Genomic DNA, 27,219 nt, shown 5'->3' on the forward strand with positions numbered 1-27,219 from the left:
ATGGTTCTGACGTTTTGGAATACACGAAAGTTTTCCGGGAAACATCTGGGGCCTCATTTATGAGAAGTGACGCATCGCTGCGTCAAAGCAGTGATGCGTCACTTCTCAGTGCGCCCTCCTTGCGACATGATTGATGCATCAGATTTACTGTATGACGCATCATGTCGCTAGGAGTTACAGATACGTCAGTATTTCTGATGTATCTGTATGGCGCAAAGTGACGCATTGCTGGAGTGTGTCACAAAAGTGACGCAACTCCAGCAATGTGTCCTTTCACATGGGGCAAGCCCCATGTGAAAGAAGGGCCTGTGTCAGTCTAACGCCTGCTGTTACGCAGGCGTAAGATATTGACGCATTTGCCTCCTAGAAGTGGCGCAGTGAAATCTCATAGATTTCACTGCGTCACTTCTACGACCCTTACTTGCATCAATACGCCCCCCTTGCTTACGTTCTACCTGGCGGAGGTATAATGTGGCGCAGGGGTTTACAAAGTGACGCATCTACCTGGATGCGTACCTTTGTAAATGTGGCACAACAAGGCGCATTTTTTACGCCACTGGTGCGTCACAAGTGACGCACCGGCGGCGTAAAAGTGACACACAGCCTAATAAATAAGGCCCCTGGAATCCCGCCACAGTCACTGGTTTCTGGGTGTACTACTGGAAAAGCTTGTGAAACACATTTTTGCATGCTTGATTACACACACGTACATCTTAGTAAGAAACACAACCAAAAATGAACAATTACACTCGCTGCTAATGTTCTACAAGGGAAAATGTGTGTCCTCATAGGGAAACTCCTTTCACCCAAAAGTCAACCTTTTTTTGGGACGAGGGGAAATTTCTTCCCGCGAGGAGCTTAATTTACTCCTATTCATAACAGGTCTAAATCTCCAAGCCTTTCACGTTGGGAAAGGGTTGTAAAATGGTTTCTCACTACCAGAAAACGTGTAAATTAAAGGGTGGTCTCAATTCACAGCCGTATGCTTTATGAATAATAACAATGACATTGTATCTATTGCGATCTGAATTATCGGCCTGATTCATGAAAACCGAACACTGCGAATTCTAAATAGCGATTGACAGCGAATCGCAATTTAGAATTCGCAGACCGGCATTCATCAAAATCTTCTTTAAAATAAAGCGATTCGCACGCGGCCGCAAAAAGCGTAGATTTATTCTAGCATTGTACATCGGCCTCCTGTCATTATTTCCATTTGCATGCATTTGTGAATTGTGGGGTGAGGGGAGTGGGGAGTGGGTGCACTAGAAACTGTTCATTGTGATGTGGTTGCGGCGTCTGTGTCCTTCAGCTGGATTCTCCCCGCGTGCTTGACGCACATGTGCAGGTGGCCGGTCGTCCCCTTCCGACTCACTGCCAGAGATCTCTATAGGTATCCATCGCTTGGTAGCAATGTTGTGTAGTATTGAACACACAGCCACTATGCGGCAGCAAACATCAGGACTGTAGTACATGGCCCCACCAGTCTTGTGCAGTATGCGGAATCTGCTCTTTAGTAGCCCAAATGTCCTCTCAATGCAATTCCTTGTGCGTGTGTGTGCTACATTGTCACGCCGTTGCTGTGGTGTAGCAGGGTTGAGGTATGGGGTGAGGAGGTATTCACGGAGGGTGTAGCCACTGTCACCTGCATGAGAGGAGCAGAGGGTGAGTGCCTGTGCAGCGCAGCTACTTCATCACAGTGTAACATTGTGGGCCAAGTGTACTTACCAAGTAGGTGTCCTTCACCAAAGTCTCCCCTGGCCAGTCGTGTGTGGAGGACGCTGTGCCGGAATATGAAGGAGTCATGTGTGCTCCCCGGGTACTGTGCCACTATGTCCGTGATGTATGTCTTAGCATTGCACACCATCTGGATGTTGAGGGAGTGGTAGGACTTGCGGTTGCGGTACATGTACTCCGTTTCAGCTGGTGGGAAGATGGCGATGTGGGTACAGTCAATGCATCCTATCACATGTGGGAAATGCGCAACATTGTAGAATTGATGCTTGGTCTCATCCAACTCCTGATGTCTGGTGGGAAATTTGATGTGCTGGTGTAGCTGGGTCAGCATTGCATTTAGGAAACTCCTCAGGCAGCGGGACATGGTGGGCTGGGATATCCCCCCTGCAACAGCAACTATCCCCTGGAAGCTCCCGGAGGCCAGAAGGTGCAGGCTGCACAATACCTGGACATGTGTGGGCACGGCATTGGTCCGCCTTGTTGGGTGCTGCATCAGGGGGTCAAGGTCATGAATTAGCTGGATGAACATTGCCCCATTCAGGCGGTACTTTGCGTATATTTGCTCTCTTGTTTGGCCCAGCAGGGTGACACGCTGGCGGAATATCCTCTCCTGGATCCTACGTCTCCTCCGTGCTGCTCGCTGTAGCCTTCGCCGCCTGACCACCATGTAGAGTCCTGGCATTGTGAGACTCCTAATGCAGTTGCTGCATCTCCTTAAGTGTGGTTGGTCATGCCAGCACCTGTTCCTGAATGGGTAACGGTTTTTCAAAAAAAAAATTCATAGGCTTTGATGGTTACCACCTGCTTTGGGTTGTCCTTAATATGCGCCTCGCAAATTGCGATTTACAGGTTTTTCGCTATTAGCGATTTTTCATGAATATCGATTGCGGTTTCGCAATATTTCTCGCTGTATCCGTGGTTCGTCGCAATTTCCTATTCGCTAATGGGCTACTGCCGGGATTCTGCGAATACTTTTGCGTATTCGTTAATCAGTGTTTGCGAATTCGTTAATTTCTTCATGAATGCTGATTTTGACTATTGCGCTCGCATTAGCTTTTTCGCAGCTATTGCGAGCGCTATTTCGGTTCATGAATCAGGCCGTATGTTTTTTGTATTTAGAAATCTGAGAAGTTAACATTTCATAGTATTTTACTATGTGAACATAATTTTATGTATTGTTTAATTCATTTTTTGACGTACAGTTTATATATTGACATGTACTCATATATAAAAAAAAAAATGTGTTCTCAAACTTAAAATACATTCCTTCCTTGACGTGCTAACATCCTCTCGCTGGAGGAGACTTACTAACAGGGAAAGCTCTGAGGAGCTCCTTTTATGAATGCAAACCCGACTAAAATAAATTACAAAAGTGTTTATGTACTTGTGACAAAGGGGGTTTGCCCCTGTGAGATCTACAAACACGTATCATGTGTGTGCCTTGGCCTAGGCCTGTCTAATGGCAATGTGGACTTTTTAGACTGGGAGGGGTGCATCAAGCGCTATCCTCAGAGTGGTAGAGGGATACTTCCCTTACCAGGATTTGAGTGTCATGAGCACTGTGGTGGCAACATAACTGTTTTGTGTTTAGTAAGGGTCAGTAGTGTGAACAGGCCTTTTTACCTCCATCAATGGAGTGGTGCCCACTTATGTAAAGTTCTGCTGTTGTGCTCTTTACTTACCCCTGGCCTACATGACAACTGTTTGTAGCGCCAAGGCAGCATGTGATACTTGTGTGGGTGTACTGGGGTGGGTGTGTGCCTCTGCATGGTACAGGGGCCTGTGGATGGGATACTTGTGTGTGTGTACTGGTGTGTGTGTGTGTGTGTGCGTGTGTGCCACTGCATGGTACTGGGGACTGTGGATGGGATACTTGTGTGTGTGTACTGGTGTGTGTGTGTGTGCCACTGCATGGTACTGGGGACTGTGGATGGGATACTTGTGTGTGTGTACTGGTGCGTGTTTGCGCCACTCCATGGTACAGGGGCCTGTGGATGTGATACTTGTGTGTGCGTACTGGGATGTGTGTGTGCCTTTTCATGTTACAGGGGCCTGTGGATGAGATGCATGTGTGTGCGTACTGGGATGTGTGTGTGCCTTTGCATGTTACAGGGGCCTGTGGATGAGATGCATGTGTGTGCGTACTGGGATGTGTGTGTGCCTTTGCATGTTACAGGGGCCTGTGGATGAGATGCATGTGTGTGCGTACTGGGATGTGTGTGTGCATCTGCATGGTACAGGGGCCTGTGGATGTGATGCTTATGTGTGCAAACTGGGATGTGTGTGTGCCTCAGTATGGTACAGAGGCCTGTGTTTTCCATTTTGGAAGCCTAGGATCTAGAAAGGCTAGTGGAGGTGAGAATTGCAACACCGATGTGGATTGTTGACATTCCTGAGGGCTGGGTGGGGGGCACACCCACACTGGAGGAGGTGGATCAGGGGATCTTCTGTGCACATCAAAGATTGTTTAGATTCTAAGAAGAGTTAATGATCAGTGGGACCGAGGCTCAATGGGAATCTATGACATAATATCGACAGACAGAATATCTACCTACAAAAATATCGATACAAAAATATCGAAGTCAAAAATATCGGAGTTATATCTTCATAAAGGTAAGTACAAAAATATCGAAAATTTAATATCGTAGTACAAAAATATCAAAAGTAAAAATATATATTTTTTAAATGTATTAATAATAATGTAAAAATTAGTTTAAAAAGACATATAATTTTATAAATATTAAATAAATACATTAAAACATATTAAAAAAATTATAACTAATACATATACATTTAAAATAAATTAAAAACTCTACATATAAATTAATATATATACGTACTCCTCATATTGCAACAGTAGGAAAATTGTTGGATGGCGTAGGGGTAAAATTTACTATTCCCACTCCAGAGGGTGCAACAGTAGGGAAAGCGTTGGATAGCGTAGGGGTTTAAATTACTATTCCCACTCCAGAGGGTGCAACAGTAGGGAAAGCGTTGGATAGCGTAGGGGTTTAAATTACTATTCCAACTCCAGAGGGTGCAACAGTAGGGAAAGCGTTGGATAGCGTAGGGGTTTAAATTACTATTCCCACTCCAGAGGGTGCAACAGTAGAGAAAGCGTTGGATAGCGTAGGGGTAAAAATTACTATTCACACTCCAGAGGGTGCAACAGTAGAAAAAGCGTTGGATAGCGTAGGGGTAAAAACTACTATTCCCACTCCAGAGGGTGCAACAGTAGGGAAAGCGTTGGATAGCGTAGGGGTAAAAATTACTATTCCCACTCCAGAGGGTGCAACAGTAGGGAAAGCGTTGGATAGCGTACGGGTAAAAATTACTATTCCCACTCCAGAGGGTGCAACAGTAGGGAAAGCGTTGGATAGCGTAGGGGTTTAAATTACTATTCCCACTCCAGAGGGTGCAACAGTAGGGAAAGCGTTGGATAGCGTAGGGGTTTAAATTACTATTCCCACTCCAGAGGGTGCAACAGTAGGGAAAGCGTTGGATAGCGTAGGGGTAAAAATTACTATTCACACTCCAGAGGGTGCAACAGTAGAAAAAGCGTTGGATAGCGTAGGGGTAAAAATTACTATTCCCACTCCAGAGGGTGCAACAGTAGGGAAAGCGTTGGATAGCGTAGGGGTAAAAATTACTATTCCCACTCCAGAGGGTGCAACAGTAGGGAAAGCGTTGGATAGCGTACGGGTAAAAATTACTATTCCCACTCCAGAGGGTGCAACAGTAGGAAAAGCATTGGATAGCGTAGGGGTAAAAATTACTATTCCCACTCCAAAGGGTGCAACAGTAGGGAAAGCGTTGGATAGCGTAGGGGTAAAAATTACTATTCCCACTCCAAAGGGTGCAACAGTAGGGAAAGCGTTGGATAGCGTAGGGGTAAAATTTACTATTCCCACTCCAGAGAGAGCAACAGTAGGGAAAGCGTTGGATAGCGTAGGGGTTAAAATTACTATTCCTACTCCAGAGGGTGCAACAGTAGGGAAAGCGTTGGATAGCGTAGGGGTTAAAATTACTATTCCCACTCCAGAGGGTGCAACAGTAGGGAAAGCGTTGGATAGCGTAGGGGTAAAAATTACTATTCCCACTCCAAAGGGTGCAACAGTAGGGAAAGCGTTGGATAGCGTAGGGGTAAAAATTACTATTCCAACTCCAAAGGGTGCAACAGTAGGGAAAGCGTTGGATAGCGTAGGGGTAAAATTTACTATTCCCACTCCAGAGAGTGCAACAGTAGGGAAAGCGTTGGATAGCGTATGGGTTAAAATTACTATTCCCACTCCAGAGGGTGCAACAGTAGGGAAAGCGTTGGATAGCGTGGGGGTAAAAATTAACCCTGGGCGTAGTAGGCGTAGTGGGGCTACGCGAAGCTACGCGAAGCTACGCGAAGTGGACCAGAAACTACGTCCACCTACGCACTTCGCGTAGCCCCACTACGCGCCACCCGCCTCCCTCCCGCCCTCGCTAAATACTACCTGCCTCCCTCCCGCCCTCCCTAAATACTTAAATAATGGTTTAAAAAAGAATAAACACCACTTACCTTGTCGGCTGCAGGCTCCCTCTGGTAACCGCGCCGCCATGTTGGATGCTAATGCGCATGCGCGGGCGGCCGCGCATGCGCATTAGTATCCAACATGGCGGTGCGGTTACCAGAGGGAGCCCAGGAGACGCAGCCGACAAGGTAAGTGGTGTTTATTCTTTTTTAAACCATTATTTAAGTATTTAGGGAGGGCGGGAGGGAGGCGGGTGGCGGGCAACTTCGCTACGCCCATGGAGTGGGCGTAGTGTTGCCTGCTACGCCTACTTCGCAAATGGCGAAGTAGGCAACACTACGCCCACTCCGTGGGCGTAGCGAAGTACTACGCCCAGGGTTAGTAAAAATTACTTCCCACACTACTCCCCCTTTAACACACAACACACTACACATACAAAAAAACACAATTAATATAAATTTCTATTAATCAATTAATAACAATTAATATTACTAAATTGATGTAATTATAAATGAACTCATTAACACATATTAATTACTAATTAATTAACAATAAATACCAACAAATAAATACAATCTCTTTAATTATTTAAATTAAATTATATCACACCCTATCCCCCTATAAACACACAACCCACTACACATAAATAAATCACATCATTTAATCACTTAATAATTATTAATTACTAATTAATTATTAATTAACAATAACAAAAACATTAAATATATTAGCACATTAACTCTAATTACTTTAATTAAATAATTAATAATATTGAATTACCAATTATTTATTGTTTAACAACAACAATAAATTAAATATATTACCACATTAACTCTAATTAATTTAATTTACTAATTAATATTATTTAATTACCAATTAATTAATTAACAATAACAAAAATGTATATATATTAAAACATTAACTCTAATTAATGTAATTAACTAATTAATATAAATGAATTACTAATTAATTATTAATTAAAATATTTAGTAAAATATATTAATTAATTAACATTAATTAATTACCAATTTATTAAAAATATTTACAAAAATATATTAATTCATTAATTATTATTAAATTACTTCCCACCCTATTCCCCTATAAACCCACAATCCGCTCTGATACTAAAACGCAAAATGTAAACAAATTTACTAACTTTCAAACATACATTATAAAACATATTTAACAAACATATAAACAAAATAATAAAATACATAACACTAAACAAAATTTCGATATTAGTAAATTTCGATATTTTCGATATTAGTAACATACATACCTTAAAAAAAACGATATTCTGTCTGTCGTTATTTTGGACATCGATATTCTATACCATCGAAATTAAAACATCGATATTATTGTATATCGATATTTTAATTTCGATATTTTGTCTCACTACCGCTCAATGGGTCTAATAAGGTTGGCACTGAAAGACCAGGGAATCAAGATAAAGTGGAAGGCTCTGGCTTTTGAACCTTTTAAAGACATATTTCAGAGGAGACAGTCAGGTGCGAGTCAATCAAAATTGGATGGGCTCCTGTTGTGGCAGACTGTCCATTTTACAATCAAAAGGACTAAGGAGAGGGCTCTTCAAAGGAATCAACACTCTCAGTATGAACTTTAAAGGACCAGACACTAAAAGATATCTGTGGCTGGGTCTATAGAGGTGGGAGCATGAGTCCTACAAGTTGTTCAACAACACTGTTTATCAGCGTAGACAAGTTCACGACAACTTCAAGCTGCTGCATCCAGGACTAAAGACCAAGGTCTGCCAGTCTCCTAGCTGGGTGAAGAGTCACCACCCAGGAAGCTGAGAACACTAGCCCTTTGCATAGATTTACAGCCTTCTGTGTGCCCTGTGAGAGAGCCTAGAGGGTGCTAGGCCCAACAGGGATCCTGGCCAATGGATCCCAGTAAGCAGAAAGAGAGGCACTGGGTCTAATCTGGACTTTTGTGGTGAGAAAGATGTTTGTTCATTTGCAGAACTGGATGACCTCTGACGGGGCCACCTCAAAGTTGCCTGCCATCGCCCAGCATAACCGACATTGTTGCAGCCAACGCCATCGCCCACGCTCCTGACCCCCTTATGCCAAGAGGGGGCCACTAAGATCGTTGCAGTGGTCTTCCATTTCTGAAGAGACCTCTAGGCTATCAGAGGGACTCAAGATCAAGAACAAAAGCCATGCAGCATCACCACCACTGCCTCATCACCTTACCTGCATTAACCACGAAGCAGAAGCCACCTGCTGCACCCAGAATCCATCGCAGAAGGCGACCACCTCGGTGCACCTCTCCCGTTGACACAGGAAGATGCAGTGCAACTTGCTCATCACTGGAGCATAGAAGGATGTGCTCTGCTTCTTGAACAATTCTTCAGGATGTGGCAGGGTAGGACTGGAGAAGGCCTGGAAGGTTTAGAAGATTTGCATGATTTGGCACAGTAGAGCTCCGTAGAAGCTGAACGTGTCGGACCAAAGTGAGACTTTGTTGTATATTGCTAGTGCGGGCAACAGCTGTGGGTTCGGCTCAAGAAAATCACTAGGAACATGTTTGTTAGCATGGAGGAGGGAGGAAGAGGACCTATGGGACACTACCTAAGAGAGCGCTAGTGAACTTGCACTGAAGGACTTTAGTGTGTATTATTTACTATGCTGTTTTATACTTTGTGTATTTTGAATCTAGAGAAACATGACAATCTAAAAAGTGACTGAGTGCGAAGGTAAAACCTTAAATCAGGGCTGTAAATCTACTCCAACACTGGAGTTTCCTTGGGGACCACATAACCCTGCTTTGTCCCTCTCAGAGCTTTTGATGGCAAAATTGAAGGCTTCTTTGTGAGCTTGAAAATGAAGTATCAGACTTTGAGGCACCCTTGCCAGATTCTGCCTCCCATCTTGCCCCTCTGGAGAACCCCCCTCCCCATCTTGCCCCTCTGGAGAACCAGAAGCTCCACTTCTAAGTCCAAAGGTAAAAACTTAGACCAATATGACCCACCTGGCTTATTTAACCTCTGCTCCATCGCGGTCAGATTGAAATGTGCCAAATTTCTGGTCAATCATAACATTTGACCTTTGATTGGAGATTTGTTCCCCCGACACTATTGGGATGGATGTCGGGATGTCGGGAATGACTACCCCGACCCACAAACAGTGAGGCAACATAACAATGCCAGCAGCCAGACAGCACTGGTCCAGATATGTGATACCCAGGAACCGTCCAACACCTTAGGCTCCTAGCTTACCTCTGGAGCTCCTTCCCGGCACCTACTCCTGTCATGGATGCCCAGAGTTGGGAGTATGGAGGTAGAGTGGGTTGGAAACATGGGGGGACATGTACACAGACTCGCAACTGCAAACAATCGAGGATTTGGTAGACACATACGGAGTGCCACAGGGTTCCTTTCTATTACACAACTTGCTGATGCGCCAATCCCTTCAAGCATGGGACAATGACCGGGCAGAGCCTACACCGTCACAGCTACTACAAACACTGCTCACACACGGCCACGGCTGGTATGCCGTAACAGCCATTTACACTTCCATCAGATTGGATAACCCGCCTGCACTGGCGGCATTGCGTGCATATTGGGATGGCGAACTGTCCATCACAATGATGGACAAGCAGTTGTTGAAATGCCTTAATCAACCAAAAATTATATCGGCCACCGCTAGGGTAAAATACACCCAATTTTATTATTTGCACCACACGTATCTCACTCCCTACATGCTGGCACGCATGTACACCGCCACCATGGACATATGTCCTAGATGTTGAGACTAGGGAGCCACATTCTCACACATGGTGGAGAACTGCACTCTTATTCAAATATTCTACTCTGAGGTGGCCACTGTACTTGGAGAAGCGGCAGGAGCGCGGGTGGAGGCAGAACCCCTTCACTTTCTATTGGGAGTCAAGAGATGTAGTTCGTCTCATAAGGGCCTGAACAAATCCCTGGATCTTGCTCTAGGCCTGGCCTAACGTAAGATTGCCAAGGCATGGAAGGCACAATGGGCCCCAATGTCAATGCATGGATGGGATGCTTGATCTCTGTAGGGCACTGGTCTCGTAACGCAAAAATCAGCAAAAATATTTTATAACACTTTATGACTCCACTCATTTTTCATCCTATTTGCACCATTGATGATGAGAGCTATGAATCACTGATTGGATGCAGTGAAATACAGAGCATTGACGTAATTGAACGTTATATAATAAATGAGGTAAAGACCACATAGTGAATGCTGCCTTCATAGATTATTTTTAGGAAACTATGAACATCTAAAATTGCATTTTAAATGGGACAATTCATCTCAAACTTATTAAGAAGCGACATATGTACAACTATCTTTGTGTATTTAAAAACTATATATATATATATCTTTCTCTATATATAACTCTATATATATATATATATATATATATATATATATATATATATATATTGCGCCTCTCAAGTAGTAAACCACAAGGTGACGAGAATGTGTGCTGGCCAAAGAAATTTATTTTCAGACAGCCCTCGGACGCGTTTCGCCTGACCAGCAGGCTTGTTCACAGATATATATATATATATTACCTACTGGCAGTCGCCAGTAGGTATATATAGTTAGGATTTTTTCTCTATGGGATTTTTGAAAATTCTATGTCTAATAACTTTGGAGTTTGTGGACGGAATTGGCTGAAATTTTCAGGAAAATGGCACATTTTGTTTCTGAGCAGCCCTTGAAAATTTGGGGGGGGTTCGTCAAGGGGGGGCCGAGAAAAAAGGGGGGTCCCAAAACGTGTTTTTAACATTGAGTTTTCCATAGGGCGGTTGGCCTCACTTTTAGCCTGAACGGCTGAATGGATTTGCACGAAACTTGGCAAAATTGTAGGGACTGGTAGCCCGATGTGCCTTTTGTAGGTCTCAATATATGTGCTACAGTGGATTTTGAGAAATTAACGTTTAAAAAAAGATATATATCTGTAACAGCGGACCGGGCAGCGCTCCAGGACGCGTACTTTTCGCGCAACGGAGCTTTGTGAAGCGAAGCTGATTGGTTCTCCGGCGTCTGTCAACATTCCAAACAGTCCGTAGCGGCCGCCATCTTGTCTCTCGGTAGGATCGAGAGACAAGAGGAGGCCAAAGCGAAGGGGCAAATGACCATAAGGGGGAATAGTAGATCCTCGCTGACCCCCTAGGTTTGATGTGGAGGTTTTAAAAGGGCCCCGCGGGGCAAAAAAAAAATATATTAATAATAATCGAACGGTTGAATGGATTTTCACGAAACTTGGTAAAATATTAGGGACTGGTAGCCCGATGTGCCTTTGCTAGGTCTCAATATATGTGCTCTAGTGGATTTTGAGAAATTAACGTTCAAAAAAAGATATATATCTGTAACAGCGCTCCGCTTCGCGTAACGGAGGTTTGCGAAGCTGATTGGTCATTCTGTCACTGGGCTATAGTTGGGCTACATCTGGCTGATATTTGGGCTACATTTGTTTTTTTTGTCTCTGGCGGCCATCTTTGGGCTACATTGGGCTACATTGGGCTTCATTGGGCTTCATTGGGCTACATTGGGCTACATTTGGGCTCCAACATATATATAGGCCAATGTAGCCCAATATATATTTTTCAAAGTTAATTTTCGTAAAAACCACTGGAGCATATATCTTGAGACATAGCAAAGGCACATCGGGCTACCAGTCCCTACAATTTTGCCAAGTTTCGTGGAAATCCATTCAGCCGTTCGAGCTAAAAGTGAGTCCAACCGCCCTATGGAAATGAAGGAAATGAATGGGTAATTTGTAATTAGCAAATAGCTAATCGCAAACTAGGAATGGTAAAGAATCGCAATTTATTCCTTAAAGTTCGCTATTTAGGAAATGCAAAAAACTTTGATGATACATATGGCGGTTCATCTCGAATAAGATAAGAAGCATAGGGATAGATTTATGATGACTGGCGCATCACCAGGGATGTGTTAGTCATTCTGTGCCGCTGTTCCGTCACCTATGGTGTGCTGCATTTACAATGCGGCGCACCATGGGGCAAAAACAGCACAGATGCGTGATGTAACTGTGCCGTAAAGGTGGCGCATTGCTGGAGTTGTATCGCAAGTGTGATGAAGCTCCAGGAAGGGTCGGGGGTGCCCCTGTTGCAGGGTTTCTGTTCTCACACAGAACTGTGGACAGAGGATTGGAACCTCGGCGAATTAGGGTGCCCCAAAACTCACCTTAGTACTCAAAAACCCCTAGCAAGCTAGGTACAGTGTCACATTGGATATAACAAACTCTCAATGTTTAGACAATCCAGAATATAAACTTATAGTACCTCAGGATACGTGGAACTCATGAACAGTCGGTCGTTATATATTTCTTAGAAACCAGAACATGGAGTTAAGAAGAACACATGTGTATTTGAAATGTTTATTTACTAATGCCGTCTTCTCAGGCGTAGTATCTTAGATAATACAAGTACACATATTATCAGTAGCAAAATTACCAGCATAGTTACTAGTACATAAAAAGCGAATGGTGACAGTATGTTAACATGCTGTAAATGAATAAGAGTTATCAACACTTATAAGCAGCCACCAGCCGTGGAGGGAGTTACGGTGGGGCAGGGAGGCGGGGAGGGGGAGGGGCAGGGTGGAGAGGGCTCCACCCTGCCCCTCCCCCTCCCCGCCTCCCTGCCCCATCGTAACTCCCTCCACGGCCCGCGGCTGCTTATATCTCACCCTCCCTAATACACATATTATATTATTTGCTAAGAAGGTCTCTTTGTGTTGGTTTAGGGCGTGCCCATACTTTAGTGTCTTAGATTTGAAGGAATCACATCAGCATACACCAGCTCTCTCTTCATGTGAACCGCATCAAGTGTTGTGTATGTGTGTTCGGCAAAGCAATATAAAACCCGCCTCATGCCCAGAATTGGCAGAAGCTGATGTTATGAGTATGAAGTCGTGGAGATCAGACCTCATAACAATTCTGTATCGTGTTGTTCTTGAAACTTCAGCACTCGCTGTACAGATATAGTTTAACAAGTAAAGCAGATAGTAGAGCAATAACATATTATTCTCATGTAAATCACGATGAACTATTAGGTTGAAAGCTAAAGCAACAACTAAGTGTCGTGTGCAGAAGTTGCAAAAAAGGAAAAATGGCGTTTAAACCGGTAATGAGCCCATGCTAACTTAACACGGTGTAAAGATATCCAGGACCTAGATGACACCTCCCCATGATCCGGAAACGAACTGAATAAGATAATAGAAGTGCCATCTCATGAGAGCAGATTGCAACTTTATATGTGGACGGTCCGCAAGGTAAAATATTAAAAACTAGGAAAATTTAATGCTAAAGAAAAATAAAACAGCCAAGTACTTTATCGAGTATTAAGCCAATAGGCAAGCTAAATAATAAAAACTTGACAAATAAGTCAATGAATTGTCAATGAAATGCTAGTACTCAGCATATCAAAAATGAAAAAGGTCTATGACATAACTGTGTATGCAAAATAAGCTGCAACAGCCTCCAATAGGAAGTCACCGTCTTCATCCGAAAAGAGTTCAGCCATCCAATTTAAAAGCGGAAAAGAACATACGTGCTCTCCCAGCACCGGATCCTCTATCACCATCAGAGGACAGCTCGGTGGGTTTTCAAGAAAGCTCTGTTCCAAGAAAGACTGTGTTGCCGCCAGTAAATTCCAGGGACCAATTAGTCCATGCATCAATGCCACAGCCATAATCCTTTCGCCAGGACAAACCAACTCGTGAGTAATGATAGGAGTCATCAGCTGATTAAAGTCGACGTCAGGAGAAACCGGTCCGCAGAGACACAAATCAATGGCCCAATCGAAATCACAGGTCAGGCAGTGAAATACAGGCTGGACACAGGTGAAGTAGGAGAATCGAAAAGATAATCCATATGCCGTGCTTAATATCGCCAACGGCATTGTGCCATAATATTCTAGCATGCGTTTGCGGAACAGTGTCAGCAGCTGCAGGGCGGGAGGTTGCATAGGAGGGACATCCATATTTAAAAATGTAAAAAAGCACAAGAGCGTCCGCTGGTAATGCAAGTAAAAATGGCAATCCACGAAGCAGAGTGGAAAAAATAGAATGAAAGAAAGCAGGGATGACTCCAAAGATTTTCTCAAATGAAGTCACGAGACCACTGGTAACAACTTTAAAAAAGTGCGCCAGGGCCTTTGTGGAGGATGCGTTAAAGATAGTCCGAACCATCTTGCTGAAATGGAAAGGCAAATCTGAATTGAAAAGGGTCTGCACCTCTGTACGGGTGTTCGCTATGTGAAGCACGAAAGTTTCACGGGCCGAACTCAAGGCCACCTCTCTCTGAGACAAAAGAGCTCTTATTCTTGCCATGCCGTTGAAATCTGCTCCCAAGGTTGGTATTTGTGGCGAAATTGAAAACTCCCTATGTTCATGTGTGGGAGGAAATAGAACATTTCTGCAGCAAATAACCCGTTCACTTACTGTTACGATAAAAGGAATACTTTTAATTAACCCAGAACAATCTTCATTATTGAGCATCAAATAACTACCATTTTCCAACAACTTGAACGTGGGGATGATAGCAGGAACTGGCGTGCCTTGCAACACGCAAGCCATATTTGGTCGGTGTTTGTTGCATGAACCGTGTAACTGTATGTGCCTACACATTAGTGAATGATCTGGCGTCACAGTGCATTCCTCTCCATTCAGATAAACTTCTTGATCATCTTTGAAACATCTGTATGTGTATGGAAGCGACCAGACCTCATGAAGAAAAGCACTACCTAAAGGTTCATAACGACCTATTGGTATATATTTCATACAATTTGAAAACTTATATAAAGCAAAAGGCAGCGTTATTAAACCGTGGATAAGGCACGTTGCCAAAAAACCCGCAATCCTCTGCTGATGATGTCACTGAGCAGGTCATGAATGATGTAATATGTGACATCATCAGCAGTGGATTACGGGTAATAGTATCTCTAGTTTACTCCCCTATAGCTGTCTTTCTTTTAACATAAGTGTCTGTTTCCTTCCCTTATACTTACTGTTTTTGGTTCGCTTCCAGTTCGCGTACCGGCGAGCGAACTGGGAAGCGAACTAAGAGAAATAGAGGTTGGCACAGTTCCAAATATTGTACCAATTTTTTAATAACGGGGAGGTAGTTCTGAAAAGAACTTTTTTTTTAATTGTTTTTGTTGTTTTATATTTTTTTTATTATTTTTCGGAACATTTTTTTACTTTTTTTGAATTTTTCTGAACAGTTTTATATTTTTTGGGGTTTTTCTTGGAGGGGGCAATGAAAACGATTCATTGTAAAGGGCTCAACAGGAGCAACAAAACAAAAAAAAAGTATTTATTATTTTGGGCGTTTCGTACAAACTTGCATATGATAGTCAATAGCTCTGTTGATCAGAGTGATGCTTCTTTCTCCGTAGCAAATGAATCCATCGCAATATACGCAGATGTGTTTTACTTCACCAAATCTCATTTGTATATTTGGCACCATCTCCCTGCCCTCTGGTCCCGTTACTTCCGGTACAACAGATCTTCTGGCCATAATAGGGAGATTATCTAGGTCGTTCCGAAACTGTGCAGCACTGTAGTTGTTAGGATGCCACCTAGTCATATGGCGATGCATTGTGTAGTTTCCGAAACTGTATTTTTTCTCGGTTCCTCTGGACAGTCTATCTTGACATATAAGGCAAGTTACGTATCTTGCATTTACTTTTTTCTGACCTTTGGGAATTTAAAAAAATTGCCAAATGAAGTTTTCTTTCCGGTGAGACGTCCTGGGCTCCTCAGGCAAAAACTGCCTCTCTTCGTGCTCGTCGTTCTGTTCCTCTTCTTCCTCTTCTTGTTGAATTATAACTTGAGCAGGTGGTCCACTCTTCCTTGGATGTGGTGGAGGTGGTGGGGAAGCACCAGCTGAAGCTACTAAAGAAGCCATTGCTCAGTGATCACAAAGGGTCTTTCTCTCACAATGATGAAAGTCAGAGTGAGGAAAGAAGGAGGGATTTTCATCATTTGGGAAAAACAAGAGTTCTCAACCAATGAAAAGTGTTCATTTTAGATTATATGACCTAGTCTTACATCATTAGGAAACCAAAAGTGAAATGAACCAATGAAAAGTGTTATTACCAAGTCACATGACCTGCTGTGTTTACGTTAAGCGCTTTGCAGGGCCTCCCGGTTTGCTTCCAGAAACCTGCGCTTTGCGACTCGCTTCGCGTACCAGTTCACTAACGTAGCACGTCATATGACGTATCACGCGACAACGTGAAACGTCATGCGGACGGGAGGCGTCACGATGTTGTTTTCTAACGCGGCAGTTGCAGTAAAGAAACGTTTACCGGCTCGCGGTCTATTTCGCGGCATCAAGGTCAGCTAACGGGAAGCTTCCCGATTCGCGAAGCGGGAACGAAGAAAAAAAAATATTTAAAAAAAAAATTATTCATGAACATATAAAATATATTTTTGGATTTAAAGAAGAATACATTTTACAGCTACAGATATTAGCTGTTAAAAAACCAATGAAATTCACTGAAAAAACCATAGGTTATAGACCATATATAGTTAGGAATTAGCATTTACAAAACCTTGAAAATTCACTGAAAAAACCATAGGTTATAGACCATATATAGTTAGGAATTAGCATTTACAAAACCTTATTTTACTCACACAAAACCATTGAAATTCCATATATAGTTAGTTGCACTAACTATATATCGCGCACCCGCAATCCACTGCTGATGATGTCACATATTACATCATTCATGACATGGTCAGTGACATCACTGATGACATCACTGATGACATCTCAAATGACATCACTGATGACATCACTGATGACATCTGATTTGACATCAATGACCACATCACTGATGATATCATTCATGTGACAATACAATGCATCTCCTCACATTTTAATATAACCTCTGTTTCACCCAGTGTTAAATACAGAGTATAATTTTTGAAACCATTGACACACCAATACTAGTTACTACATACGCACTCACTGATTGCTATGTCTACACACACATTCACTCATTCACCCATACAATCATTCATACATACAATCACTCATCTTTACAACACTATCATATGCACTCATACACCTATACAGACACTCACAGTCTGCCACTCATCCATGGAGTTACTCACACACGTAGTCAGTCCTGTTAAAGAATCAATGACACTTCCATTTTCTTGTCTATACAGTTAAACATAGAGCACCTTACATTTTCAAACATATACTAACACATACTTACCTTCTTATAGAATCATTGATACAAGTACACATTGATCTGCACAGAGTCACACACCTCCCAGCCAGCCAGCCACACACACACTCAGTCTCCCATACAAATACTTGGACAATCAATCAGTAACCCATATAGTTAATCATATAGCTACTGATCAACACATGCAGCAGTTTACAGAACAACAGACATAATGATGCACAAATTAAGACAGTTTAGTCACTAACCCATGCACTCAGTGAGACACATTTAATCACTCACTCATACATTCAGTCATGCACCTACTAAATCCTTTGTCCAGACACTTATACTTCCACTCATTCTTCAATATGTAAGACACATTTTAACTTTACAGAAACACACAGTCACTGGATGATGTCATCAGTGATGTCATCAGTGATGTCATTTGAGATGTCATCAGTGATGTCATCAGTGATGTCATTTGAGATGTTATCAGTGATGTCATTTGAGATGTCTTCAGTGATGTCATCAGTGATGTCATTTGAGATGTCATCAGTGATGTCATCAGTGATGTCACTGACCATGTCATGAATGATGTAATATGTGACATCATCAGCAGTGGATTGCGGGTGCGCGATATATAGTTAGTGCAACTAACTATATATGGAATTTCAATGGTTTTGTGTGAGTAAAATAAGGTTTTGTAAATGCTAATTCCTAACTATATATGGTCTATAACCTATGGTTTTTTCAGTGAATTTTCAAGGTTTTGTAAATGCTAATTCCTAACTATATATGGTCTATAACCTATGGTTTTTTCAGTGAAGATATATATATATATATATATATATATATATATATATATATATATATATATATATATATAGAGAGAGAGAGAGAGAGAGAGAGAAAGAATTGTGTCTTTGATCTTAGAAAACTATTGTTAGTTGGTAGTCATGATGCAAAGTTGCTAGGAGATGGACCTCACCGTTTAAGGTGCTTTGAGTCTGGAGTTCTACTAAAAGGACTGTTCTATCCTTTTTAATGCTGTGTTGATGTCTATTGCACAAGTACCCTGTGGATAGCTGTTGCTAAGTAACAAAACCAGATGCAATAATGTAGGAGTGACCTAGTAACATGTCTGAATGCAACTAAGATAAAGTAATCCCCAAGTCTATTGATTTGATTGCATTCACTTTATCCCAGTATCTGGCGACAAAGGCAGCATGGCTCCTTTCTTAGAAGGGACTACATTTGATGGCATGAAAAACCCTAATAACAGCATGGTAAAGTATTCCCCTATGGGATCACAGGCAATGTCTCATTTGGACTGCTGAAAGGCAAGATTACATTTAGAAGAAAGCATTGGCAAAGTCAAAAGGTCCGACCTTGGCAAACTACCACAGTGGTGCTTTTGTTTTTATTGCAAGTATGTGCCACAAAAATAAAAATAAATGAACATGCTGCTACCTAAACGAGGCCACTACCTGCTAGAAATACAATTTAAAGAAAAAAATATACTTGATGTGGCCATTATACTGGCGCTTTTGTTATGGAAAAAATGAGAAGCCGTTCAGTTGTGCACAGATTATAATGTTATTATTTGTGAAGGAGACAACAGAATAAAGAAGGACCTGAGCAAGCCATCAAATAGAATCATCTAAAATGTTACAATGCCACTTACACACTTCATAACAACTTTATGAAGGAAACATAAAATAAGGCAGCCGGAGTGCAGGAAAAATAAATGTTTTTTTTAGCGCCATAAAACCAATTTTAAAGGACACATTTGAAACAGTTTTATCACTAAATAGAAAAGAAATATTTGTCGGTGGATAGAACAAAGTGCACAAGCATTGGGGCCAATTAGGATGGCGGACGGATTGCCCCCGCCAGGCTGGCGGTAGCCACCGCCGGCCTGGCGGGGGCAATCGCCCGCCATCCGCACTGAAATGACCCCCCGCCACATTAGGATGGCTCGGGGGTCCACGGCGGACGGAAAGACCGTCCGCCTCTTTTCTTGCTTGGTCGCCTTGCGGCCGGGGTGGAAAAGGTTTAATATGGTGGCGGTGTCTGTTAGACACAGCCAGCCATATTATGATGGGCCAAAACAGATGCCATCGCCGCCACGGAAAGGCATGGGGTCTTCACTTCGGGGGCCCCCTGCGGGCCCCCGGAGTGATGGGGGGGGGTGCACATGGGGGGTACCTGTGGTACTGATAGAGCAAGATTTCGCATCGCGACTTGTTCGATTCATGAACCTCGACTTGTCATAACCTCATAACAAACGTACGTTATTATTAATATCTTTATTTTTGGATATGTGTGAAAGGTAGCGAAGCTTGCCTATGTGTTCTACTAAAATAAGTAACCCCTGTGTCTAAAATGGCCGCCGCTTGCCTTTTCGCTTTTGCGCATGCGTTAGTCACACTCACGTGACTCTACGTAGAGGTAGTTCTGGAGGGAAAGGGGGCGCATGCGTAATACACAGCTTTCGTGATAACGTGGTGATGCTCGTGCAGTTGCTCTCGCGTCAGTGTATATATTACTAATGTCTAATTGCATAGTATATTTTTTGGATGATAAATCTGAAGTACAAAGTCACGACATATAATACATTCATTTTTTTCTATGTGCTAATTTGTTTTCGCTTACTTTTCATGTATCCTCGGCATTGAGGGGTGATGGGGCTGGGGAGTCCATCTTGGAGGGCACCACCGCGCAGAATCAATCGTGGCACGGTGGCATTGAAACCAAGCCAAAGAAGGTTGCTGCCAGAGCCTGCATGGGAACATGCACCTTCACCCAGCAAGAGCATCTAGATTGTACCATATTGTAATACAATGTAATTCTTTTCTTTGTATTCCCTGCGACTTCTCGTGGGAACCCCAATCTTGCTAGGCGGCACCTTAGGATGCTAAATAGGCCTCCAAATAGTCTGTCCTGATTGGTGTGTTAACCAAATCCTACCTTAGGACCAATTGAAATTGGGGATTCTGACACTTTGCAACATTTGGGGGGTGGTACCCTGTCCCAAAACAGTATATCTAGCCTAGGTTCACCTAGGGAAATTGTCCGACTTGTCTGAATAGCTGACCTGTCACTGACCCAACACACTCAATAGGTGACTGAAGATACAGAGTACTGCGGAGCACTCTGTCCGAAATTGACCATAGACTAAGGTTTTACTAAACCTTAAAAGTGCTGGCGGAGCACTTTGCTGGGAGTTCGCTGACCCAATCGAGGTCCTGACTGATAGCTGCAGAGAGGGTGGAGCGCAGGCGTTGCTTCCGAACTGCGGGTGCTGGTCGTGTCCTGGTGGTCCTGTCCTGATCCTAATCTGAGGGTTTCCTGTCCTGTCCTGGGTGTCCATTCTGCACCTGCTGTCCGTTGAGGGGTATCCTTCCTTGAGGGTTTCCTGTCCTTAACTGACCCGTGGCCAGGGTTTGGTTTTCACACCAGTCTAGGTAAATATCGCTCTGAATCTCTTGAAACTGCACCTTTCTATTTTTCTGTCTTTGCTTCAATAAAGACATATCTTTGCATATGATAAGTTTTTCCATGCTTTCCGCAACCATTGCCTCTGATGAAATTATTTTGCATTTGAATTTCATAGCGTGTTCCTATGTTACCCTTCCTTTTACGAATTATTTTTCCCATTTGCAGTTATAACTTGTTTGATGTGTTCTATAAATTTTCTCACTAAACTGAATGAAGAGATTTTCTGAAGTTATAGCGTGTCCTATTTTTCACGTTAACCGAACTGTTTAGATTTCTAAAGTTTTCCCAATCCCTAGCATAAATGATATTTGCCCTAGTTATTTCTTCATCACCCATGTCCACTCTTACATGAATTAGTTTACTAGCTTAGCAGGTTCCCAGTCGCATTTCTCTTGAATCCAAAATGTTTTGTTATCTTGCTTACTGACTATCTGCTCAATGTAAGTTGGATTTTCACACTGATTGAACTTTAGATAAAACTTTATAAAACTTCTAGTTGTCCGTGGTCATTTTAAGAAAGTAAAGTCATTTATTGAAGAGTATATTATTTTGCTGCCTTTCCTTTTACAGCTAGCTCCCTGATCCATGGTGGTCATAGGTACCCGTAACGGTGGATGGTAAATCGGGTACACTAGGAATAATCGAAAGGAAATCTCACAATTATTGGTAGTAGATTGTGACGTCATCCGATCAATGTATATGGTGATTTGAAATATATGGGCCCGAAGCCGGAAGTGGCGAAATTATTGGTCGGGTGACCCGCGATCTCTAGCAGTAATTTTCTGGTAGCAGAGTTATGGTTAGGGAATAGTTAAAGGTGAGGCAGGACTAGTTAGTCTAGCTAAGTCGGAAGCTGCTAGTATTGATGCTGCTATAAGAGCAGGCACTTCAGGAGAACTGATCACTCACTTGAAATGTTTTGCTTTGAAAAATTATGAAATGTTTTAAAGTGTTTTTCTTATTATTGTACTGATATATGTATTAACCCATTTCGTTCGTAATTGTTAAATGTTTTGTTGGGAATCCCCAGGGAATTGAATAGCGAATGGTGAATAGAATCCATTCGTGTTGAGGTCACCTGCTCTAAGGAAAGTTGGTGCAGGTTAGGCAGAACTGGAAGCACTAACTAGGGTTTTTTTCCGAATGCATGTTTGAATAAATGTTAGTAACGAGGTTCATTGGCAAAATTCCCATTGTGGCGTAAACCTATTTAGGGTCACATCGGAAGAGTAGCAGGTTCATCGGAGCTTGGGTGAAAGCAAAGGGGCTCGCTGGGGAAACCTTAGTCTCGGATATATCCCGGTAAAGTGGATGAGTCTAGGGGAGTAACAGGTTCTCCGATGCTAGAGTGAAGGGTAGGCAGAGAAGACCTACCGTAGTGAGTGAAAAGTAAATGGAAGTAGTTTACTTGCAGTGAAAAATGTCTTTCTATCTAGACACTTGAGCATGGTGGCGAATGTGTAATTGTTGTAAAATAACCAAGCACTAAGCACTTTAGAAAGTAAGAAAGTTTCCGTTACCTTGTGAAGGAGGGAGTCAGTCGCGAAGCTGCTCTGACGTCACTCCGTGCTGCGCTGGGATTGGTAGAAGCAGCGGGCGGGCAGCGGGGCTGGAATTGTAAAGGAGGGGTGAGCGCCGAAGCGTGAGAACTGTCTCGCGAAAGGGCCGCGCACCCATTGGTCGAAATTATTTGAACTCGTGCACCCCATTGGTCGCACGGAATTGCAAGACGCATTCTGATTGGGAGTAATTTTGTAAACAAAGTTAAGCGTAGGAATCGTATGTGGCACACGTATACTCCGGAGACTAGACCCGACCCAAGATACCTAGGCTTTGGAAGAGATCAGTGGAAGACTAATAGATACGACATTATGTACGGAAATAAGAGAAAATTGTCCCTTGTAAATAAAGTAAAGAATTACTTCAAAAAAGACAAGCCGATTAAAACTAGAGAAGGTGTTGTCATTCCGCCACCAAATACTCCCGCATCTTTCATGATGTTCGATAAAGGGTACAATACCTGTGTATGGTTGGAAAATTGGGTGGAATACACAAAGGATGACGGAGTATTGGCTTTTCCATTAGACGGAACATTTAACAGCAGGATTCTATTTAATCTGAGAACCCGAATGAATGATTTACATCCCAGACCTAGATTAAGGCAGTACGAAGCACTAGAGGAATGGGATATTGAGGCTTTTGAGAGGGACAAGCCCCGAATGGATAAAGGGTTAACTAAGTTTTACCCAAAATTGAAGCAGGAAGCCCGAGCCAAAAAGATGAAACAGTGGAGACAGAATATGATTGTTGAGGGACTGTTTCCCATGATGCCAGCAGAAGATCCTCCTGGGGGGGGGAAAAGGACAGAGAAATCCAAACACTGGGGGCCCCTCGGAGAATCGGATGACGAATTGTTAGATGACATGTGCATGAGAAGTCCGCCTCCTTATAATGAAGGACTCCGACCTTCGAGTGCAGGGGATATTCCCCGGAGACCTCTACAAAGGGAAGAGGTCAGGTCCGCAAGTGTAGGAGGGGGTTATCTAATTCCTCCTTGTCCTGAGAGTCTAGGACCCGTAGAAACCAGAAGTATTTACCCAAGGAGACCCATAGGTGGGGAGACGGGATATTCACGTGAAGGAGATTTTTGTTCTCGTCCCCCTACGGAGGTGAGGTGAGATCCTTAGGTTCAGGAATGCCGTTATTACAGCCACAGGATGAGGAAGAGCTGAGGATTCTAGGCACAGGAAGTTTGTTCCCAAGACCTAATTATGGCGAAGGACCAAGTGAAACACATCCCACTGCCCCGAGTTATGCTCCCACTCTAACCCCACAGGTCTTACATGACAAATCTTTGGACAGGTTATTAGAAGAGAAAGAGCGAGAAGCGCTAGCAAAGCAGAGAGCTGAGATAATACAGAAAATGTCACAGCTAAATACAAGTCCTGAAGCCTTGACGATCCCAGTAACTATCGGACCAGTGGTTCCGTCGTACGGGGACCGTCAAGGGACTCCGAAAACTCCAGTAATTACTCCTGTCATTGCACCGGCCAGACCAGAACCCTTAATTGTAGATGACCAGACAAGTGAGTGCGAGTCGGAGGTCTCGCTGCTAGACCTGCCCGTTAGAAATGCCGGAAAAAGGATGCAGAAAAGACATAATCCTTTTAATGCGAGGGAAATTCAAATGGAATCGACCTCGGGTACTAAGAGTGTCACATTGGTGACTCCTGAAGAAATCGAAAGATGGAGTCAAGAATTTGAAAAACAAACGTCCCCAACGAAACCTTTAGATCTCTACAAGCTGAGAATAGAAATAGAGGAATTGATGGCAGGAAACGTAGGATTAGACAGATTAAATACCTACTCCGAAGACGAAATGCTGTTTATCTGCAAGAGTCTCACCCGAAATACCCAAGTACTTCATGAAAAACTGACAGACACTGCTGCTAGCATGGGAATAGATATTTCAAAATCGAAACCTCTGCAGAAACCATATAGGCCAGATTTCTCAGACAAGGATTTGGAAAACTTGAATATTTCAGGGAAGAAAGCACAGGTCAAAGAACTATTGACAGTATTACAAAAATGGGGAGATGTGGAAAGATGGAAAGCCAGATGGGCCAAGAAAAAGGATGAGGCCAGGTCTAGGCAGGCAACTCCCGAATTTGTTCAAAAGGAAGCTGGCAAACCAGAACAGTTATGCCCTATGCGCGAAGTACCAGGTGGAAAATATGTGCACGTTCCATGGTCCAGACAGGATATTGTGTCCTTTACTAATGACTTCCCAAAATTACGCGAGAAGCCCGTGGATTGGTATAGGCAGGTAGAAAGATTTGTAAAAGTGCAAAAATGCCTGTGGAAGGACCTGGATGGGTTCTTCGACATAGTGGTCCCTGTAGATCTGTGGACCGAGTGTAAAATAGCCATAGCTTGGCCTAGTGAGGAATACGCGAGAGATGAAAAAACAGGAGAACCATCGAAGGAAGTAATGAGAAAATATGATCAAGTAATTCAGCATTTAAAATCAAAGGTGCCCGCAAAGGAAACTGATTGGACCAAGATAGATAGAACCACGCAAGAAAGAGACGAGACAGTGCATTCCTTTTATGAAAGGCTGTGGCAGGTGTTCAAAACATACAGTGGTATAGATAACATCGAGATGAAGGATATGACACACTTCATTTACAGGTTTGTAAACGGTTTAAGGCCCGAAATCTGTCAATAGATAAAGGATAATAAAATCTGTTGGCATACTAAAAAGATAGATGAGGTCCTACGGTACGCAAAGTACTGTGAGGACGAGATGGCAGAAAAGAAAAAGGCTCTCAAGGAGAAGGTTATGTGGGCTCAATGCGGGGAAATTGGACACTGGAGAGACGAGTGTCCCTATTTACAAGATGATAATGCCCAAACACCTGATTTAATTCCACAGACGCAGAATGAAAAACAAAGAAAGACCCAGCAGCAGGTAAAAACGATCCAAGTGCCCAGAGCGCCAAAACCTATTTTTAAAGGAAAATCACCACAGGGTGATAACGTAGAAATCTGGGGAGGCAATGAAAATAGAAATACAGCAACTTCGCAGTATCTACTGAATGACACTTTCTTCTGTGACGACCAGTACTGACGGGGCCTGAGAGGGGAGGATGAGGAGTGCGTACTTGGCGCTTCCTTGCCGGTAGACCAGTCGGGACCATACATTGAAGGAAAGGTTGATGGAAATGATGTCACCTTCCTGTTGGACACTGGTGCTACCCGTTCTACTGTAAGAACAGTGGACGTTCCAAACCTACCCCTCTCGGGAGAAGCAATCCAAGTAGTGGGTGTATCTAATCAACTGATTAGTACACCTGTTACCGAGCCCATGGAGATCTCAATTGGAAATTTCAAACAAATGCACAGATTTGTTGTCTGTGATACCAGTCCGGTAAACTTACTGGGACGTGATTTGCTGTGCAAAATGAATTGTACCATCTTTTGCACACCAAAGGGCGTTGAAATTCAAACTCCAGACGAAGACGGTATCTACAAGCTAATGTTAATTAGACCTGACTCAGAAATAAAACGAATGACTATACAAGACTTACCTGAAGAACTCCAGCAGACAGTGAAGCCAGAAGTGTGGGACTTTACAGGAAAGGATGTAGGATTAATGAAAAACGTAGACCCCATACAAATAGCCATGAGAGAGAATGCAGTGTACCCCAATACCAAGCCTTACAGAATGAGTGCAGAAGTGAGAGCAGGTGTTGCCATTGAAATACAGAAATTGCTAGAAGCAAACATAATACAGGAAGTGATGAGTAGCCCGTGTAACTCACCCATTATGGGCATCAAAAAGCCTAATGGCAAATACAGAGTAGTTCAGGACCTGAGAAAGGTAAACAAGATAGTGGTTCCTTGCTGCCCTATTGTCCCGAACCCAGCAGTGATCCTGTATCAGATTCCCTGGGATGCTGAATGGTTCACTGTGATAGACCTATGTCATGCATTCTTTTCGATTCCATTGCACCGAGACAGCAAATTTCTTTTCTCATTTGCTTTCAACAGTCACGTGTATGTCTGGAATAGGGTCCCCCAGGGGTACACAGAGAGCCCCTCTATCTTTAATCAGATCTTGAAAAAATGTCTTGAAACTTTAGTCTTACCTGGAAAGTCCGTTTTGGTCCAGTACATTGACGACCTATTGGTGGCGTCCAAAAGTCATAGGGACTGCGTGGTTGACACCATTGCCCTACTAAATCACCTGAGTGAAAAGGGACATAAAGTGGCCCCTGAGAAATTACAGTTCTGTTCGAAATCAGTGAAATATCTGGGACACCAGATAGAAAAAGGCATCAGAAAAGTCACCTCAGAGAGAGTCAGAATAATTCAAAATATGCAGTTACCCCGTACTCAGAAAGAAATAAGAATGTTCCTCGGAGTTGTAGGTTACTGCAGGCAATGGATTGTGGGATTCGCAGTCCTTGCAAAGCCCTTGATTCAGATGACAAAGAAAGGAGCAAAAGACCCAGTGGAATGGAATGACGAGAGCTTGACAGCTTTCACAAAATTACGAAATTGTCTGTGTACAGCTCCTGCTCTAGGGATGCCTGATTACTCCAAGGAGTTTGGCCTATTCTGTGACACCTGTGACAATTGGGCATTGTCAGTCCTGACTCAGGAACATGGCACGACCAGAAGGCCTGTGGCATATTTCTCTGCCACATTGGATCCAGTGGCTGCTGGATTACCTGGATGTCTGAAAGCAGTAGCTGCAACATG

This window comes from Lissotriton helveticus, chromosome 8 (genome assembly GCF_964261635.1).
Source record: "Lissotriton helveticus chromosome 8, aLisHel1.1, whole genome shotgun sequence".
Lineage (NCBI taxonomy): Eukaryota > Metazoa > Chordata > Amphibia > Caudata > Salamandridae > Lissotriton > Lissotriton helveticus.